The following is a 12,038-nucleotide window of genomic DNA, read 5'->3' on the forward strand; positions in this document are numbered from 1 at the left end:
TTTGCTTGGAGCCAGGGGCGGCTCTATGTTTTTTGCCGCCCCAAGCACGGCAGTCAGGCTGTCTTCGGCATCACGCCTGCGGGAGGTCCGCTGGTCACGCGGATTTGGTGGCATTTCTGTGGGTGATCTGCCGGTCCTGCGCCTTCGGCGTACCTGCCGCCGAATTGCCACCGAACCCGCGGGACCGGCGGACCTTCCGCAGGCATGCCACCAAAGGCTGCCGGACTGCCGCCCTCACGGGAACCGGCACGCCGCCCCCCTGCGGCTTGCCGCCCCAGGCACGTGCTTGCTGCCTGGAGCCGCCCCTGCTTGGAGCGGCCTTAGCTTCAGAATGGAAAGTTCCTACCATTCCAACCAATACATTGGTTGTTTAAATCACGTTGTCCAGGGAACAAACTTACACGTACTAAAAAAAAAAAAGAAAAAGAAAAAAACGCATACAACCATTATATAGAGCTCTGGCTGTCTTTCTCAGAAATATGCACATAACGGACAATGGACTAGATTTTCATAGGAGCTCAGCACTTATTTAGGTACTTAACTAAAAGCCAGTTTTTCAAAACAACTCAGCACTTTGGGTGCGGAGGTCTTTTGGAAATCCAGCCCCGGTAGTGGGTGCTATTAACACTTGAAAATCTGACTCCAAACTCTTTTGAAAATCTGCCTAATCCATTCAAACTCACAAGCTCAATACCTTTTCTTGTTGTTAATATTAGGTGTTTGCTAACTACACAGTGGTCTCCTTTTATAAGGATATATTTGTTGGATGCATTGGAGCAATTTGCTGGATGCCTTTTGAAACTATGCACTACTACTTAAAGTGTGATTCTGCTCTGGAACATGACAGTAAAAGGCATCATACGTTCTGTATGAAATGTGCCCAATAAGCGAAAAAAAAAGTCTTGCTTTCTGAACCGTCAGTCCCTGCAGACTTTCAGTCTATGAGAGTAAAGCTGGTCTCTTTCCATTTCACACATCACCACCAGAAATCAACATTCTGCTGCCCAAATGCAACCCCTGGGGACACGTACACGAGCCTGTTCACTGTTCTTGTACATGTGTAACTGGAACTCAGGCTATGTCTGCACTGGGGAGTCTAGCCACTTGTGTAGCTGCGCCAAGTGCAAACTGTTAGTGTAGGCAGAGTAAGACACTACAACCCATGATTTGTATTCATGCAGCTTTCCTCTGCTTGAAAACGGGATATGCTTCATCAACGCCAATTGCAATTTACACCAGCTTTGCCTGCCTACACCCAGGGCTGTAACCAGGACAAATCCCTGATGCAGACGGTCTGTTAGTGAACAGATCTGATGATGGTGAGCAAGATGGAACTGAACTCACAGCTCATTGTCCTGGAGCTGCGTTGGTTCTGCAGAGCGAACAGGAGAAAAAGGGCACAACGAAAACCCATTAGATGGAAAGAGTCCCACTGATTTCAGGCCTTAAACCAGTAAAAACTTAGGGCCAGATTCCCTCCTCCCCCACTGGAGTTAATTGGCCTAGCTCCATTCGAGCCAATTAACACCAGCAGAGGATCTGGCTCTTATTTTTTGTTGCACTAAAATCAGCCGATATGACTAAATACACTCATGGGAATCAGAATGCGGGAGTACAAAGATGTCTTCTATTGCACAGTCACATTTCCAAATGAAGCTACACTTTAAATGTATGAAAACTGATTTGTCTGGGGAAAAAATGGCCTCTGCAGTCAATTTAGCCCTAATTACCACGCCAAATTTCAACAGTGTATGACTTTTATTAATTGAGATCTTTCAAGACAAAAGAGGCATTTGGACACCAATGCTAAATTTGGGATTTTAAAGAATTTTATATATAAAAATAAGTGAGAAATTAATCAAGAAAATTACTTGGAAAATTCAACTGGCCTCTGAAGAGGAATTGACTCCAACTTGCTGCGAAAATAACAGTATTTAAATTATGTAACAAAAGGAGTTTTAGTCCTTCTTTAAGTGGAAACCAGAACACAATGGAGCTACAACCGGTGCCTCCATTAGTGAAAATTTAACTGCAGAACTGTCCCTACATTAATGAAGAACACATTTTTTTGAAAAGGCTCTGCGGCCATAAAGTCTCCAGTCTTCCTGATCCTTCATGATTTGTAAGCAGTTTAGCAAATTAAAATTATATTGAAAAGTAAAGAAAAAAAGCCTCTTCAGCAAATTCCCCAGCCAGACACAATTTGAATCAGTCAGTACGTGAAAACTCTCAGAGACAGGGTTAATAGTGGCAATGTTGCAAGATCTTAAACTACAGGATACTCACTCAAAGAAAGAACACCGACATTTTTATCAAGAAAAAAAGGTTACTGAAAATGAATCAAGTAAAATACCCAGACCCGATGTGGATTACATGAGTATTTCATCTGTATACATACATAATTTAAATCGACACACAAGGCATTGCTTACATAAAATGGAATAAACTAAAATATATTCATAGATATGGTTTACTTCAGGTTAATATACTACTATAAATATATAACTTGTATATTATTTACATCAGCTGGGATTTTCAAACCAGTTAGGTACCCAAATCCCATTGAAATTCAACAGGATTTGGGCACCTAACTACTTTGCATACCTTATTAGCAACACAGATTCATAAGTGCCAATTCTGCAAATACTTGTACATATGTTTAACATTACTATGATGAGCGTCCCATTATCTTTAATGGGACTATTCACATTAGTAAAGATAAGTACATGCATAAATGTTCACAGGATTGGGGCCGTAGATTGTAAATCTAGCAGGGACCATTATGAATATTTAGTCTGACCTTCTGCATAGCATAGGCTACAGATTTCATCCACTGATGTATAATGATAACATATCATATATAGTTTTTTCATGGATCATCCCTCTGATAACTGCAATATATTCACAATATTGCACATACAGTATCTGTTTATGCTATATATTTTAGAGAACGAGTGACAATTGAAAATATATATTAGGATTGGTCAAAAATATAAAAGTGCAATTAATTCCCCCCTTTTATTGTATCAGAATTCAAAATTTTGGTAAAAATTTTCATCAACATTTTGAAATTTGAAACACATCAACCCACCCTATTACATATACATTGACAAAAATATATTCTCAGTATGTGTTTGTTCCGCTCCACTGCTAAACTAGTGTGCAAGGCATTTAACTCATTACTTCAGTTAAAGAACAGGGCTGGCCACATTGAAGTCAATGGTGAAGCTCTGATATCAGTTCAGTGGTACCAGGATTTCACCCCATAATTTTAAAGAAATCTGTAAGGAAACAGGCTTAAACAGCCGAGGTCATCAACTCCTCCTGCCCCAATGATCCATGCCAGCTCCTGAAGTCCTCACTCAGTTTCATCAAAGGATCTCAAAGCACTTTTAGAAACATTAGTTACTTAATCCTCATAAATACTATTGATGCTACACACTAGTTTCAAATAATTCCATGAACATTTACCAAATGTTTGAGTCATAAGTATGGGAGGGGACTTCCTAATCCACACTTCCCTAACCTGCAAACACAGTAATTATCACCCAGGATTCAGTGATCCAACCCTGCTGCTCAGCAAAGATTTAACCACACCATGCTGTTGCTAGAACTCCAGAGCTTTTTGAATATTATTTATCAGATTCACCAAATAATGCTGGTTATAATCAAATAAGTTTTTCAGCTAAAATTGCAGTAGCTAACCATTTGCATTGTTGGTTCAACACTATTCAGTGAATCCATTATTTATGAATAACAATTGAATTAATCAATACATCAGAGTAGCCATTAGCTCTCCCTGATAAGATTCATTAATTCCCAATATAGTATTATTATACTGAAAGTAACTAACATTTTCCTGTGGTTGTCGTATAAATGAACACAGTGATGGAGTATTTGGATTCATTTTATATTCCGTTTGTTCGTTCCCTTGCTACCTCCGAAAGCTCAGCAACCCACAGTGGGTCTCCCGATCATTTGTGTGACACGCTGACCAATCTTACATTATCTTGTTTTTACCCTACTGATAAAAGGTCAACAATAATATAAATGAGACAAATATGTCCATGTCAATTAATTACGAATGGTGTGATAAGGTCATCAGAGCATTTTGGATTCAGAATTATTCAGGCCAGGTTTCTTAAGGGATCACTGGCTAACGGCAAGCATCTGTGGTCTGATTCAGCAATGCATTTAGGTCCCAGTTCAACAAAGCCCTCAACTCTAAGTACACACTTACTTACACACTTCTGTTAGTCTTAAAGGTGCCACAGGACCCTCTGTTGCTTTTTACACACTTACATTCATCCCTATTCAGCAAAGCATTTAAGCACTAGGGGTTGGATTTTGGAACTTGTGCTCTTAAATCACATAAGCCCAGATCCTCAAAAGTGTTTAGGGTCCTAATTCCCACTTACTTCAATGAGAGCTAGGCACCTAAATATCTTTCAGGATCTTTTGGAAAATCCCACCCTTAACTCCCACTGAAGTCAATGGGATTTAGGCACATGCTTAAAGTTAAGCGTGTGCTTTGCTGATTCAAAGCCCAGTATATCCAGACCAAAGCATTGAAAAGTGGAGGTTGGAGTAACAGCAGTTCTGCCTAAAGAGCTGAAACTAATAAAATTCCTCCCTAAAAATTAAGGTGAAGTTGCATTTGTTAGCACTTAAGAGCCGTTCGAGAGCGTCCTGGAGTTTAAGAGTTAAATAAAACCTTCAAATGTTAGCAGGCCAGGAAATACAGAATTAAAGCTGCACTTCTCAATGAAGAGGAATACGGTAAAGTAAGTTCTCTCTCTCACCTTCCCCCACCCCCCTTTCTATTTCTTGGCTACAAAATGGCAAAACAAAAAATAGAAGAATTTTATAACTGTGTTTAACAGCTTTAATTTCAGGATGTCATAATTCAAGATCCCCTTGTTTGGTTCACTCTAAATTTTGCAGGAAAAATTCTACCTCAGCACCAAATTTAACCCATAAGTTTTGAGACTGATATGAAGGGTTTTGTGTTGTTTTACATTTTAGGGAGTCATCAAAATCAGGCTTGCAATGGAAACCAAAGTGCAACCTGAATAAAATTTGAATTAAATCCCCCGAATCTGCTCTCACTTCCACAGGTGTAAATCAGGAGTAACTCAGTGAAAATCAGAGTTATGTTGGTATAAAACTAGCATGAGATCAGAATCAGATCCCATCAGACTAGATTTTTATTATAGGATTTTCAGTTTATAAATTTATGCTTCAACATTCATGGTTGTGGCTATCATGTTTTGGCCACACTGATTTTTCAGCTGCTCTGGCATTTACTGAAATAATGTTGTTCACCTGTTTTAGATCTGATGTGTTGGCCCTTTTTTGAATATCCGTGCCTGGTGGGGGAAACTTGCAGATTATAGGTCAAATTTCAAACATGCCTCAGTCTAAGTTCCATTTCTCCGCATATAAATTTGTACATATAATTATTTTTGTGAATTTGTGACTGCAAATGACTGAATTTATGTGCACAAAATCCATTAAAACTTGATCTTCATGTGCCCATGGGACTTGATCATTTTTGTGCAAAAGTGACAGGATACAAACATTTGCAATCACAAATCTGCACATGCAGAAATAGTGGGCACCTCTTGGAAATGTGGTCCTGTGTGTGCTGAAAACAACTATATTTATCATAACAATATTTTGTACTTCTTTGGAGTTTTTCATCTGCGGAACTCACTGTGCTTTACATCTCAAATATAGGTAGTGTAGAACAAATCTATGAAGTAAATTCTGCCATGTTTACTCGGGGGATCTGAACAGAATGCAACTCACTTACATTAATTCTAATGTAGGAAAGTTGCATGTCCTAAAAGGAGACAATAAGAAGAAGAGACTAACTATGTAAATATGTACTATTATGATAGTGTATAGGGGGCCCAATCAGCATAAGGGCCCCATTTTGCTAGGCACTGCGCATTAACAGAACACAAGCCAGTCTCTTCCCCAAACAGCTTACCGTCTAATTAGCCAAAATGGACAAACAAAAATAGACCAAAAATTGACAAGCAAAATGTCAAAGGTACAAGCCTTTAGATACATTTAAAAAATAAGCTATCCCTAAATACCTCCACCCTATTGGGCACTGGAGAAATGCACCCAGCTTTGTGGCATTCCTCATCAGTTATTGCAATGCTATAATATAGGTATCTGGAAAACAAGCTATAAACCAGATAAAGGATAATAATAAACTGCTTTAATAATTTAATTGGAATGATCTTGGCATCAAGAAAAAAAAACCTACTTCAATCACATGTGGACGCTTAGTTGATCATTACCGTTTTTATAATACACTCGCTGTGGCTTAATGAGATGGCTATTCTATGCTAAACAAGCATCAGTTGTCTTGGAAGAGTTCATCAATTCCAGCAGGGCAGCACACAATTGTCTCTCCTGCAAAGCTGCTGATTCTCAAAGAACAGGCTTTAATTACACTGACTGGTATTTGTAGATTTGTACTCTGTAGATTTTCATACCGTTTATCTATGCTAATTGGACATTAACTTTTTTTAATCAGTTTAGAGACTGTAAAACACTGAAAATATTTTTCCTTCTCGCAGGTTCCGTTGCATCACTTACTCAGTGAGTCTAATCCTGCCGTTCTGACAGGCACAGAACTCCCATTGCTCTGTGTCCTTTACCCCATAGTCCTTTACACCAGTACCTGTGCAAAGTGGGGGGGAAGATGCCAGCACATCAGAATGGTAGCAGTTTACACCCACTGGTGTGGATGACTTCTCCATAGAGAATTGGGTATTTTTGTCTGTGTAAAGAATGCAGGATCGCCATCATGTTTACCTGACCCCGGAGCCAGCAGTAGCAGCCGCAGCATTGCAGGGGAATCCATTGACATTGGAAAGGTTGTGCCAAGCATATTCGTGCAGATGATTCTCGCTCGGGCTGTTTGTTATCGCCACAGCTCTTTCTCAAGCCCCCTTTTCCTGCAGAGCCTCCAAGCTTCCTCTGCATTCAGGCTCCGGTGAGGCACAAGCTGAAACTGCCATTTCAAAGCGGCAATGAGAAGGGGCTCCGTCTGCAATACCCCCGCATGGAGCAGCAGCTGGAAAGAACGCTCTTTCGTCCAGCTGTCGCATCCTGTCTGACATGTATGTTGAGAGCTCTCTAGGACACAGGCTGTCTTTTTTGTCACTTGTCTGCACAAGAACCTAGCACAGTGGCACCCTGATGCTTGATCGGGCTTCTTATAAGCTTTTGTAATATAAACTACTAATTAGGAGGGGGCTTATTATCTCCTGGAGACAGGCACAAGCATTGCAATGTGGACCAAGATTGCAAATACACCCAAAGTATTGAGGTGTCTAGATCCAGGTTTTTGGTTTAGCTGCATTACAAAGACAGCCGTGAGATTCACACACAGGGTATGTCTACACAGCATACCACTGGGTGGCGGCATGTGTAGTTACATGCCACAGTCAAAAGTGGGTTGTTGTGTCCACACTGAGGTTTGTCGCTACACAAGTCAGTGAAAGGCTCCGACAGGGGGAGGCAATGGGGAAAGGCTCTGGAGCTGCTGAAGTCCTTCACGGTGGCAGGGAAAGGCGGCGGGGAGGCAGAGGGACACGATCCTGCTAAAAATAGCTTGTAGACAGGGGAGGCACTGCTCGGGGGTGTAGAGAGCCATGTACCAAAAGGATACAGATGTGTGTTTACTCCACTCACCTGAGCAGTGCCTCACCACCTGCTATTTATGCTCATGCTATGGGGCGTGCAGTGTATGTATGCTACACGCCACTATAAGGAGTGTACAGTGTAGACATATCCCCAGACACAGGCTCAGAGTTCGAATCAGGGTTTAGGCTAACATCCATTTTCACTTTTACATTTACACGTCTACCCCTGTGCTGAGACACGGAGAATATGAGTTGTTACAGTCCCTAGCTCCCGTCGAATGGTAGCAGCTCATGCCTTTAGCCCTGGTTCAATCCCTGGTGTGCCATCAGACTCCAGTGGAAAATTTTCCTAATGTTAATATGTCGTCCTACTGAGTTTCACAATCACTAGTAAAGAATGAGGCACAACGGTTCTTTACTTTCTGTGGCCTCCTGAGAAGCACCTAGGCCTGGTCAAACTAGACCACTGATCCAGATAGTCTGCTATCCCATGCCCACCAGCGACCAGTGCCAGATACATGAGCGAGAGCTGTAAATCATCATAATATATCGCATGTTGCAATGCAATAAATAGAGTGGGAGGAGAATTTTTCCCTGTCCCCAGCGGGTGATCAGAATGCAAAAGCATCTAGACAACTCCATATCAATCAACACCAGAAGAGATGAAAAGCAACAGGAGCCAAAATTTGCTACGTTCCCCTCTGCAGACTGTTTTTCTCCAACTATCAACTTAATTCAAGGAAGTCCAGTGGCCTGCGTTACACGGGGGTGGGGGAAGTCAGGCATGATGATCCCAATGGCGCCTTTGGGCCTTGAACTCTATGAATCTATACCTCTTCCCATGGCACATCACACGCTTGGCACAAATTCTCACTTCCTGGGAGACAGCATGAAGTGGAGAGTGGGAAGAGAGGAAGGGAGCACATGGGAGAGGGGACGAGAGCAGTGAGAAGGGGTAGAGGTCTGAGATGTAGGCAAGGGGAGAGTCATGTAGTGACACGGGGGTGAGAATGAGGAGCCTGAACGTAATGGGGAACTGAAAAGTTGCAGATACAATGAGATGTGGTCGCCAGCGAGGACTGGGACCGTCAGCACCAAAAGCAAAGGCTCTTCGACGTGAAGCTAAAAAAGCACCTGTTAGCGGTGAGCAAATTACAGGCTATTAGAGTTGGCTACTAGACGGAAACAAATTCACATATGAGATGATTTATTACCTAAGAACCCAGGTATCCTAACTGTTCCTTGCTCTAACCAGTCCCCTGCTGCTACCATTAGACCTCACTGTCTCGCTTGCAATTGAATAAAGAACCCCAGGAGAGAAACCCAGCCACTGGTAAGAATGTTCCAGAACTTCAGAGTGACTGGGCTGGACTGGGCATAATGGAGAGAGACTAAATCTTTTCCTCCAAAACAAGTACAGTGTAGAGTTAAGTTGATCACAGAGCAACTGCTGAACTGTAGGGGCTGGGTTACTAAATCAAGCTAACTGCAGAAAAATAAAGTTGTTTAGTCTGTGGCTATAATTTCTGGGAGAGTCAAGCTGCTTGTGCAAATCATCTATTCCTGCGTTCAGATGTTCCTCCCTTTCTATTCAGTATGGACAAGTTCAATACAGTGCCATGGTCCCTTTCTCCAGGACAGTCAGATCGGGTGTAATTACAGCAATTCTTTTTCTGTTCCTACCAGGGCAATCCAGGGTGCCGTCCCCCCTCTGCCCTGCCTGGTGTTCCCATGCTAGGACATAGTGCTGTTACTGAACCACACACTTGACTGCCCCTCCTTCCCACGCCAGGAACCTGACTCCAGCTCTTCCACACCTCAGCCTCCTGCAGCATAAAATGGACTGTAGGGCTGGTGTCCTTCCTTGTGTCAGGGCTGCTTGGCTCCACTCCACGGTAGCAAAGTGCCCCTAATGCCTGTTTACGTGGCCTGGGAAGATCACCCCTGCGCAGGGGAGCCCTTGGTGGCAGAGCGCCACCGGGGAAGGCTGTTGTGCCACCTTCTGTGTTGTCCCTCCCTGCAACCAGGTTAGGGAGCATGTCTGGGGAATAGGGAAGGTAGCAGCGTCCCCTGTACCATAGTGATTCTGGGGCCCTTGGGTCTGTTGGCAGCCAGTGTAACTTTCAGCAGCCCTCAGACTGCTCTAATTTATACTGGTGGGCCAGCCCTGTGCTCAACCTGGCGCCGAATCGGGGAGCGCACAGTTAATGAAAAGCCACCTATTTCCACAAACCCCTTTCCTGAGCTACACTGTGCGCCCCTTCACCGCAGCCAAGGATGGGAGCGGAGATTTCCCCAATATCTCATCTTCCTGCGCCAGACGACAGCTCTCAGCGCACAGCAAGCCCTGGGTCTGATTTCTAGCGAGTTTCATCTGCCCATCGATTTTCCCTCTCCCTTTCCACTCGTCTTCAGAGGACGCTGAAACAAACCCGGCTGTGCTCAGAGGATTGTCTCCCAATAGGGTATACAGGTACATTAATGTCCCGCAGCAATGCACCAGTGCCTTTGAGAATAAGGAAAGACTTTCTCTCCCCTCTGTGGGTTAATTGCCAGGCATAGCTAGCCAATGGGACATGACACATTGGTGCTGCTAAACACTGTCACAGAGCCCTCTCTCTGACCAATACTTTTACACACACAAGCCTGAGCGTGGGTACGGGACACCACTGGTGTCACTGAAATTTGCTGAACAAAACAATCAAAGCCATATGGGAAGCAATACAACCCAGCAGAACACAGCTTTACTTTGCATAGCGGCTTCCATGCAAACTACATCACAAGGTGCTTTGAGTTCAATGCTACAAGGCAGTAGGTGGTAAATGACTGCTCGACTGCCACTTCTTCAGTTTCATGAGCCTCATCTCCCAAGCTAAAGCTTACAGGTCAATACATAAAGGATAACACAAAGCACAGGAAATGTCAGTTACACAAAGCACAGGAAATGTCAGTTACAGAGCTGGTCAACCACCCAACCAACCAACAAAAAAAGTAAAACACTTTCCCCAAAAATGGCTTTTTTATTTAAAAAACATTCTCATGGGACAAAATTAGTTTCCGCTGAAATGTTTTGGTGTTTTGATAAAAAACAGAAACAAATTTTCCAGTTTTGTTTTTTTCCCTCCTTTTTTTCCATTTTGCCACTGGAGAAGGGGGCATGGGAAAAGGAAAGTGGGGAAGGGGAGAGGAAAGGGTTCAGAGAGGATGAAAAAAGGAGAACATTTTTCTTTTCGGGGGGGAGGAGAAACTTTTTTTACAAAAAATAATCACTATTTCTTGACTAGTAATTTCCCCATCTGCTCTGAAGGTGGCAGGCCTGTCCCATCGCTGTACTTTGTGTACCAAAAAGCCCTGAAGTGGGGAAGGGTGGAGGTAACTGACTCTGTGAGGAATCCCCATCAGCCTCTCAGGCCAGATGACTGCAGAGCTAAAGGAAAGGGGGACGGATAGGTGTGTAGGGGGACCGGAGGTCCCGATTTTATAGGTAGAGTCCCGATTTTTGGGTCTGTTTCTTATATAGGCACCTATTACCCCCCACTCCCGTCTCGATTTTTCACAATGCTGTCTGGTCACCCTATAGGTGTGAGACAAGCTCCCATCAAGGACGAGAAGGGGGACAGTTTTCCTTCTGGGAAGATTGAGACAGACATCTTCTCTAGTGCCAGAAATGTATGAGTGAAAATCTAGAGCAGGGAGGGGAGTTTCCACCAGGCTAATTCCCTGCTTCAGACACTGCCTCGTCGGAGTTGGCAGAGACATCTGTGGGTGGTGATGGAGAAGGGAAAGTGGGGAGAAAACAGGCGAATGAAGACAGCAACAGCTGGAGGGTGCACAGGGGACCTGCAGTTAAACTCGGGGGCGGGGGGGTTAAGGAATGGACTCCCCAGCTAGCAATTTATGGCCGGTATGGAGGCAAATCCCACCATCACTGTTTGTCTGACAGAAGCGCCTAGAGACTCCAGCTGAGCTCAGGGCCCAATGCGCTCAGTGGTGTATGCACATATAGTAAGAGACAACCCTTGCCTTGAATATCTACAGTTTAATAGACAACGGCTGGGAAAGGAAGGATTACTATCCCCATTTTACAGATGAGGGGACTGCAGCACAGAGAGATTCAGAGCAACATCTTCTGTCCTACCACAAGACCGTGCTACCTCTCCAACACTGATGGAAGGGTTCCAGGGAAACCCCGCAAGTCCAGGCTGGGGGAGATTCCCCTGCTAGTGGGCAAAACTATCCCATCTCAGAGAACAATCTGGCTCGGTGTGTTTCGGCTCCTGTCGCCAGGACTGAATGTGTGCACAGTGATTCATTTCTGTGGCAAAGGCTCTGTGTTGACATTCAGAGGAGCCTTATCGCAGGGCTCTGGTC

At 43.6% G+C, this 12,038-nt stretch overlaps 1 protein-coding gene across 2 annotated transcripts in view; it reads right to left on the minus strand.

Annotated features, from left to right (window-relative positions):
- Positions 1–7,254, minus strand: part of RHEX (regulator of hemoglobinization and erythroid cell expansion) — a 28,579-nt gene extending 21,325 nt beyond the window's left edge. Inside the window, exon 1 of one of the 2 annotated variants that reach the window (XM_065591501.1) lies at positions 6,835–7,254. The gene's annotated coding sequence lies outside the window, so the exon portion shown is untranslated. The remainder of the gene's footprint in view (positions 1–6,834) is intronic. The other variant, XM_065591503.1, reaches the window with a different exon arrangement.
- Between the last annotated feature and the right edge of the window lie 4,784 nt (positions 7,255–12,038).

The sequence above is a fragment of the Chrysemys picta genome, chromosome 4 (genome assembly GCF_011386835.1).
Source record: "Chrysemys picta bellii isolate R12L10 chromosome 4, ASM1138683v2, whole genome shotgun sequence".
Lineage (NCBI taxonomy): Eukaryota > Metazoa > Chordata > Testudines > Emydidae > Chrysemys > Chrysemys picta.